Genomic DNA, 9450 nt, shown 5'->3' with positions numbered 1-9450 from the left:
AAATATTTAGAGAAGAGCTAACACCGATCCTTCTCAAACTCTTCCAAAAAGTGCTGAGGGGAAACACTCCCAAATTCATTCTATGAAGCCACCATCACTGTAATACCAAAACCAGGAAAAGATATCACAAAAAGGAAAATTATAGACCAATATCACTGATGAACATAGATGCAAAAATCCTGAACAAAATACTAGCAAACAAAATCCAAAAACACATTAAAAGGATCATACACCATGATCAAGTGGGATTTATCCCAGGTATGTAAGGATTCTTCAATATACACAAATCAATCAATGTGATACACCACATTAACAAATTAAGGAATAAAAACCATATGATGATCTCAATAGATGCAGAAAAAGCTTTTGACAAAATTCAACAACCATTTATTATAAAAACTCTCCAGAGAATGGGCAGAGAGGGAACCTGCCTCAACATAATAAAGGCCATATATGACAAACCCACAGCAAGCATCATACTCAATGGTGAAAAACTGAAAGCATTTCCACTAAGATCAGGAACAAGACAAGGATATCCACTCTCACCACTCTTATTCAACATAGTTTTGGAAGTCCTAGCCATGGCAATCAGAGAAGAAAAAGAAAACAATGGAATATAAATTGGAAAAGAAGAAGTAAAACTGTTGCTGTTTGCAGATGACATGATACTATACTTGAAAATTCTAAAGATGTCACCAGAAAACTACTAGAACTAATCAATGAATTTGGTAATGTTGCAGAATACAAAATTAATGCACAGAAATCCCTGGCATTCCTATACACCAACAACAAAAGATCAGAAAGAGAAATTAAGGAAACGTTCCCACTTTCATCGCAACAAAGAGAATAAAATACCTAGGAATAAACCTGCCTAAAGAGGCAAAAGACTTGTACTCAGAAAACTATATAACATTGATGAAAGAAATCAAAGATGACATAAACAGATGGAGAAATATACCATGTTCTTGGATTGGAAAAATCGAAATTGTGAAAATGACTATACTACCCAAAGCAATCTACAGATTCAATGCAGTCCCTATCAAACAACTAATGGCATTCTTCACAGAATTAGAACAAAAAAATTTTACAATTCGTATGGAAACACAAAAGACGCCGAATAGCCAAAGCAATCTTGAGAAAGAAAAACGGAGTTGCAGGAATCAGGCTCCCTGACTTCAAACTATACCACAAAGCTACAGTAATCAAGACAGTATGGTACTGGCACAAAAACAGAAATATAGATCAATGGTACAGGATAGAATGCCCAGAGATAAACCCACACACATATGGTCACCTAATTTACAACAAAGGAGGCAAGGATATACAATGGAGAAAAGACAGCCTCTTCAATAAGTGGTGCTGGGAAAACTGGATGGCTACATGTAAAAGAATGAAATTAGAACACTACCTAACACCATACACAAAAATAAACTCCAAATGGAATAAAGACCTAAACATAAGACCAAACACTATAAAACTCTTAGAGGAAAACATAGGAAAAACACTTTTTGACATAAACCATAGCAAGATCTTTTTTGACCCACCTCCTAGAGTAATGGAAATGAAAACAAAAATAAACAAATGGGACTTAATTAAACTTCAAAGCTTTTGCACAGCAAAGGAGACCATAAACAAGACAAAAAGACAACCCTCAGAATGGGAGAAAATATTTGCAAATGAGATAACAGAGATTAATCTCCAAAATATACAAATAGCTCATGGAGTTCAATATCAAAAAAACAAACAAGCCAGTTAAAAAATGGGTAGAAGACCTAAATAGACATTTCATCAAGGAAGACATACAGAAGGCCAAGAGGCACATGAAAAGATGCTCAACATCACTAATTATTAGAGAAATGCAAATCAAAACCACAATAAGGTATCACCTCACACCAGTGAGAATGGCCATTATCAAAAAATCTAGAAACAATAAATGCTGGAGAGGGTGTGGTGAAAAGAGAACCCTCCTTCACTGTTGGTGGGAATGTAAATTGATACAACCACTATGGAGAACAGTATGGAGGTTCCTTAAAAAACTAAAAATAGAACTCCCATATGATCCAGCAATCCCCCTACTGGGCTTATACCCTGAGAAAACCATAATTCAAAAAGAGACATGTACCACAATGTTCATTGCAGCACTATTTACAATAGCCAGGACATAGAAGCAACCTAAGTGTCCATCGACAGATGAATGGATAAAGAAGATGTGGCACATATATACAATGGAATATTACTCAGCCATAAAAAGAAACGAAATTGAGTTATTTGTAGTGAGGTGGATGGACCTAGAGTCTGTCATACAGAGTGAAGTAAGTCAGAAAGAGAAAACCAAATACCGTATGCTAACACATATATATGGAATCTAGTTCCAGGACAGGAATAAAGATGTAGACATATGGAATGGACTTGAAGACATGGGGAGGGGGAAGGGTAAGCTGGGACAAAGTGAGAGAGTAGCATTGATGTATATACACTACCAAATGTAAAATAGTTAGCTAGTGGGAAGCAGCTGCATAGCAGAGAGAGATCAGCTCGGTGCTTCAGGATGACCTAGAGGGGTTGGATAGGGAGGGTGGTAGGGAGGCTCAAGAGGGAGGTGATATGGGGACATATGTATGCATATGGCTGGTTCACTTTGATGTACAACCCAAACTAACACAATATTGTGAAGTAATTATACTCCAATAAAGATCTATTAGAAAAAAAAAAGAAAGCAAGCCAAAAACAAACTAATTATCACTGTAATAGCCCCAAAAGAATCAAAATTGGTGATAACACAAACCTCTGGAAGAAGAGTTGAATGGGAGCCTAGAGTAAAGAAAATCTATTTAAGAAACAGGGGAGGTGATATCAAGATGGCAACACAGGTCATTTCCAACCTCAGTCCCCCTCACAAGAAGACCAACTACTGACTATGCATGGACTAGACACCATCAGGAGAATCCCAGAACCTGGGGGTGAGGCTGAGGAACCTCCCTGAGTGACAGAGGTCAACAAGGACCACATTAGCAGGGTAAGAGGCGCAGTTTAACTTCGACCGCGTTGCCCCTCCCCCAGGCCCGCACAGCATCACACCAAGAGGCCCCCCCGGGCCTATTGTCTCTCCAGTAGCAAAAGAGAGTGCAAGGTGGATATCTCACTGCCCCAGCATTTTGGAACACTTCTCAGGAGGCCCACTTGGGTCTCGCCTCACAAGGATCACTGCAACCATCTGCGGGGTTAGACCAGTGGGGATCCGATGGAGACGGAGAAAGGCAGTGGGGTTCACAGTAACCAGCACTCAGACCCTGGAGGACCACATTCCTCTGGCAGCTGCCCCTGAGCAGAGACCCTAGCCAGCAACTCCATCCATCAGCAGGGCCAAACGAGGGTCTCTGTCTGGCCAGGGAAGTTGATTGGCAATTCTGCTTGACCTGGGTCCCCAGCCAATGGGCTGCACCTGTCCTGAAGCCTATTCTATGGCCCTGCTCAGGTACGGAAGCAAATTCCCAGCCCCTCCCCAATTGCTAAGTATAGCCCCCAGTCCCACCTGAGCGTGAAGCCTAGCCAGAGACACTGGGCAGCCGTGAAGCCCGTCCTGCAGCCCCATTCAGGCAGGGGACCAAGCCAGCAGCCTTGTCCAATCGTTGAGCATAGCCTCTGGCCCCACATAACCAGGGACCCTGAACAGTGATACTGGGCAGCCTCAGAGCCCAGCCTACAACATCATCCATCAGCTGAGCCCAGCCTACAGCCCTACCTGATTGCTGACACAGCCAGAAGCTTCACCAGGAAGACAGCACAGCCAGTGACCCCACCCAGTTACAGAGCATAGTCTGTGGCCCCATCTGACCAGAGAGCCTGGACAGCAGCACAGCCCAACTGACCAGAGCACAGTCTCCAGCGTCACCCAATTACAGGATACAGCTGGGAAGTCCTGCCTGACCAGAGAGCCCGGCCAGTGAACTCATCCAACAGCAGAGCACAACCAGCAACCTACCTGCTTACAAAGCCCAGCCTATCTGATCCAGCAATTCCACTTCTGGGTAAATATCTGAAGGAAATAAAATCACTATCTTGAAGAGATATCTACACTCCCATGTTCATTGCAGTATTATTTACAATAACCAAGACACGTAAACAGCCCAAGTGTCCATTGATGGATGAGTAAAGAAAATGTGGTACATATATACATGTGTACAATATATATATACAAGGGACTATTATTCAGCCATAAAAAGGAAGGAAATCCTGCCATTTATAACAATATGGGTGGACCTTGAGAGCACTAGGCTAAGCGAAATAAGTCAAACAGAGAAAAACAGACACGGTATGATCTCACTTATATGTGGAATCTAAAAAAGCTGAACTCATAGAAACAGAGTAGGTTAGTGCTTCCCAGGGACGAGGAGGTGACGGGGCGTCTAATGTACAGCATGGCGACTACACTCAACAACACGCTATTGTTTATTTGAAAGTAGTTAAGGAAGTAGACCTTAAAGTTCTCATCATAAAGAAAAAAAAAGGTAACTATGTGAGGTGAAGGGTATATTAAACAGATCTCACCTCCAATCAGACAGGAAACTGCCCTTCTCCCACCTTTGCAGAAGACTGGAGGTTTAGCCTCTAAATGAGGTAAAACAAAAGATGAGGCGATTGTTGCTACGCGTTCACCAAAGCCAGTTTCCTTTTCCTTCTGGGAACACAGGTAGGCTACGTTCACTCACAAAGAGGCGCACCCATGTGACTGAATCCCAGCCATGAGAACAGGGGGCGGGATGATGTGTTTCTCTCACTAAGCCCTCCCACACGTTTTTCCCCTTTGGGCCAACCAGATGAAACAGATCCAGCATAAATGTCGAGGCCATAAAATTGAATTAACCTGGCTTCCTAAAGGGACATAAGACCAGAGAAAGATAAATATTGGATAATAACACTTACAGGTGGAATCTTAAAAAGCCAAACTCCTAGATCCAGTAACTAGAGTGGTGGTTAGCAGGCTGGGGGATGCAGGAAATGGGGAGAAGTTGGTCAAAGGGTAGAAACTTACAACTAAAAGGTGAATAAGTTCCGGGGACTTGTGCAATGTGGTAGCCTGGTTTTTTCTTGAACTCTCTCCTTTTTTTTTTTTTTTTTTTTTGCTTTACGTGGGCCTCTCACTGTTGTGGCCTCTCCCGTTGCGGAGCACAGGCTCCGGACGCGCAGGCTCAGTGGCCATGCCTCACGGGCCCAGCCGCTCTGCGGCACGTGGGATCTTCCTGGCCCGGGGCACGAACCCGTGTCCCCTGCATTGGCAGGCGGACTCTCAACCACTGCGCCACCAGGGAAGCCCGAACTGTCTCTTTCTTGAATGGCAATAATTTGCTTTAGAATGTCTGCATTTGAAGCAAATGTAAGAATTCTGAGAAGGCAGTGCCATTGAGGCAGTTAGTGCTCACACTTCTGTTCTCCAGGACTTCGTTCCCATCACTTTTATTGTCCTCCCCACATGGTATTACAAGTTCTCTGATTATAGGCCAGCTCTCCCCATTCAACTCCTCAAGGATAGGGAAGAGAAGATGGCGATGGAGAATGTCCCTTTGTTTCTCAACATGAGGACACAGGCTGAATGGAAGAGTTGGGAGAGAAAGCTCAGGTTTTTCTCAAGTGGCTATTGTCTGAAAACACAAAGCTGTATCCATGTGGCTGTGTTGGATGGATACATTTTGACCTAAATAAATAAATAACGTGGCTCCCTAAATAACCATATAGAAAGCCATAGGCTGAACATCACATTAGACTTTGGGTGAGCAAAGCGTCAAGTTTTACAGTATTAAATCATTATGATCGGGGAATTTGTTATAACAGCTAATGTTCTTTATTAAGATAAAGAATAACTTACACAGAACCTATTACTCTGAAGTGGGGAGTTTTACAACAAAAAAACCCCAAAAAACCTAAAATATGTGGGGTTGATATGGGGTTCAAGTAAAGAATCATGAGAGTCTAGAAGGCTAGAGACCCCTGTAATGCCAGACAAAACATTTGATAAAACCACTGTCTGACAACTTGAAAGACAGGCCACTGCATACGAGTCTGTAGCTCTAGGGAAAGTGGTTGGAAAGTGTTATATACTGGCTACTATGGCCTGCCTTCCGCGAAGTATTACACGGAAGAGATTAGCTCAGGCAAAAATTTGTCTGGTTTTCAAGCAATAACAGAAGGGAATGAACAGAGTCAAAATGCTTTACAGGGTTAGAAAATCTGTTTCTTCTTTCCCCAAATATGAAGAGAGGAGATTTTAAAACACCTTAAGCAGCAAAGTCCAATAAGACATTTCAGCTAGGCAAAGTGACTCAGCCTTGCAGGAGACATCAAAATAAGGGTGCCAGGCCTCCCTGGTGGCGCAGCGGTTGAGAGTCCGCCTGCCGACGCAGGGCACGTGGGTTTGTGCCCCTGTCCGGGAAGATCCCACATGCCGCGGAGCGGCTAGGCCCGTGAGCCATGGCCGCTGAGCCTGTGCGTCCGGAGCCTGTGCTCTGCAATGGGAGAGGCCACGGCAGTGAGAGGCCCGCGTACCTCAAAAAATAAAAAAAATAAGGGTGCCACCTTCCCCACTGAGCCCTAACTCAAAGCATCCACCCCTAAGTTGAGAGATATGAGAGTGAACAGACATACAGGGAAAGCTTAACAATTATGTGTAGGGGAAATCTATGTGCATGGTAACGGACACATGGAGCTTACTGAAAGTTTATAAATAGATTGAAAACTATCAAAATTTTGGTGGAATTGACAAAGAAATCATGAGGCTGGTTTAAAGAAGGCTGGTTTGGAAAAGTCTTAACACAGCCCTCAGGAAGGAAGGGACAATGGAAGCTACACACACTCCCAGAAAAGGCACACTCACCGAAGTCTGTGTCTGATGTGAGCATAAAGGGTAATGGCTGAGAAACAACCTCCCAGAAGGAGAGCCCAGGGCCGTGAGGAACACTGATCAAGGAAATTCCTCTCTGCAAGCACAATCAGGGCCAAGCAAGGAATTTCTTCCACCTCCAGGTTAGAAAGCCTTTAGAATGCTTGCTTAACAGAATTTCAGAATCTGTGGACCAGAGATTGCTGTAAGTCTCCCATCCTTTTCTTTTCCCAGTAGAATTTTCTCTGTGTTTATCCTGTCCCTGCTCCACCATCACTAAGTGGGTAGGGAGAGCAGATAACTTTTCTTCCTTGTTCACACGTCAATAGTTCACAAGTCCTCATAAAAGGACTGGAAATATCACACTTGGAACCGGATACAGTGACCAGATGGGTTGTCTGCCTTGGGTGATATATTCTCTACATAGCAGGAATATGAGACAGATCCTAAGTGCCCGCAGAGCAAACAATCACAAAAGTCTCTTGAATGTTCATAAAACCTTCCTGGGCACCAGCTAGACTACTTTTTTCTCAACTTGCCTTCCATATAGGTGTGACAGTCTGTAACTGAGTTTGGCCAATAGGCTATGAATGTAATGCTGCATCCCAGTTCTAGGCCTGGCCCATTAAAACCTCCCAAGGTGACCCTCCCCATCTTTTGGCCAGGTTCAGAGATGCCAGAGGAGGATTCCAAGCCCCTCGGGAATGGCAGAGCCACAGGACCAAACAAACAACAAAAGGTCTGGGTCCTCATAGGACCATGAAAGCAGAGCAAAGAAAAGAGCAAGGAGGGGACCATCCGCAAAGAGTGAAGAAAATTTTCCAGAACCAAACTCATTCTTAGTTTCTTCTTTCTGTTCTACAACTTCTACATTTCATTCAATAAATATGCACTTTTGTCATTGGAAGCCGCAGTAAATATAATGTTTCGAAATAGCATTATCATAGTTCCAACTTTTATCTTCACCCATATTGATGTGTGTATATAAGAGTGGGAGGGAAGGGATAATATTTTTTTAAGATATTTATTTGAATAGTGAAATGAACAAGCTCATTAGCAGCATTAAAAATGAACCAAGAAAATGGTAGAGCTACTCTATGTGTGGGACTACAAAGGAAATTTTTCAATGTAATTTTAAAGGAAAGGATCCTTCCATCTTGGCAGCCTCTAAAATTTCAGAAACCATCCAATGAACTACTTTCTACTTGCTTATGTCCAGTAGCCATGTATATAAAAGATAGATGCTAATATACCTACAAAAATAAGATTTTCTCTAGGGAAATCTCAGAAAGCACAACTCTATTGAAAATATATTAGCCCATAAAGTCAAGCTACTGCTATTCATATTTGGGAGCTTACTGAGAAATAAGTCTCTATAAGGTTATATCATAAGTAAAGATAATAGAAAGCATCTTAAAGAGGTCACACATAAAAGGAGCCATGGTTCTCTCATAATGGGGAAAGTATCACATTACATGTAGCCTTTCTAGGAAGAGATGTATTGAATGCACCATGAACTTGAGGATACTATGCCAAGGAGAACTAAGACTCCATGTACGTTGTCCTTTTGATTTAAACTTATAATACCTTGCCCCCTCTCAATTCCATATGACATTGTATTCCAGCAACTCAAGGCTCTAAAGCAAGCCCCTATATACAGACAAGGACTGTCTCAGCCTCGTGCCTGCAAACACCCTGATTAACCTAAAGCAATGTGAAGAGTGGTAAAACAACACCAGAACCAAAGTCAGGAGTCCTGGATGCTCGTCCTGGAGCTGCCTCTAGTTGACCTTGAATAAGTCCCACAACTCATTTTTCTTTCATAACATGGTTACATTAGATGATCTCTAAGTCTCCTGCCAGAAATTCTATGGCTTTCTGGCTGGTGGTAATCAGGACTGAGGAACTAACAGATTTTTCAGTCTCTGGATGTAACTAAGGGCCTCCCCTCCTTTGCCGCTCGGTCCCTCAGTAAATTTTGTCTTCCTTCCTTTTCGTTGCCCTTTCTCTTCTCCTTCTGCCAATTCCCCATCTTCATTCAACACTACCATCCATTATTCTCCAGCAATAAGAGTAATGTTCACTGTGCCATACACTTGACATTCATTATCTCATTTAATCCTGACAACTGCCTTATGAAAGAGGTAAAATTATTTTCTCATTTTACAGATCATGAGCCTGAGACTTAGAAAGATAGTTTTTCCTTCCCTCTACCTATGACCATTATATTCTAGTGCGTGTAATAGAACAATCATTAAACACCTTGAATGAAGTCCTTGGCCACGGTGACAAGAGCAAAAGGTTGAAATAATCGATCTTCTCAGAATGTCTCAGCTCACGACTGCTGTTCACGATTCTCAAGCAAATCCTTTACGTAACGCTTGAGACTGAAGTGGGGCTGCTAAAGTTGCTTTGGGAAGGGAGTGATCACTCCAGCTGCTTTACTCCAGTAACTTTCATAGATCTCAGCTGTGCTTCAGCCATATCGGGAGTTTGGGTGGGATACATCCACCTTGGTCAAGGACAAGATCTCCACACTCACGAAAACTAATAATCAACAGGTCAGGAACCAAAGA

Source organism: Leucopleurus acutus (genome assembly GCF_964270905.1).
Source record: "Leucopleurus acutus genome assembly, chromosome: 9".
Taxonomy (NCBI): Eukaryota; Metazoa; Chordata; class Mammalia; order Artiodactyla; family Delphinidae; genus Leucopleurus; species Leucopleurus acutus.
The sequence above is the reverse complement of the archived record's forward strand: the minus strand, read 5'-3'. Positions refer to the sequence as shown.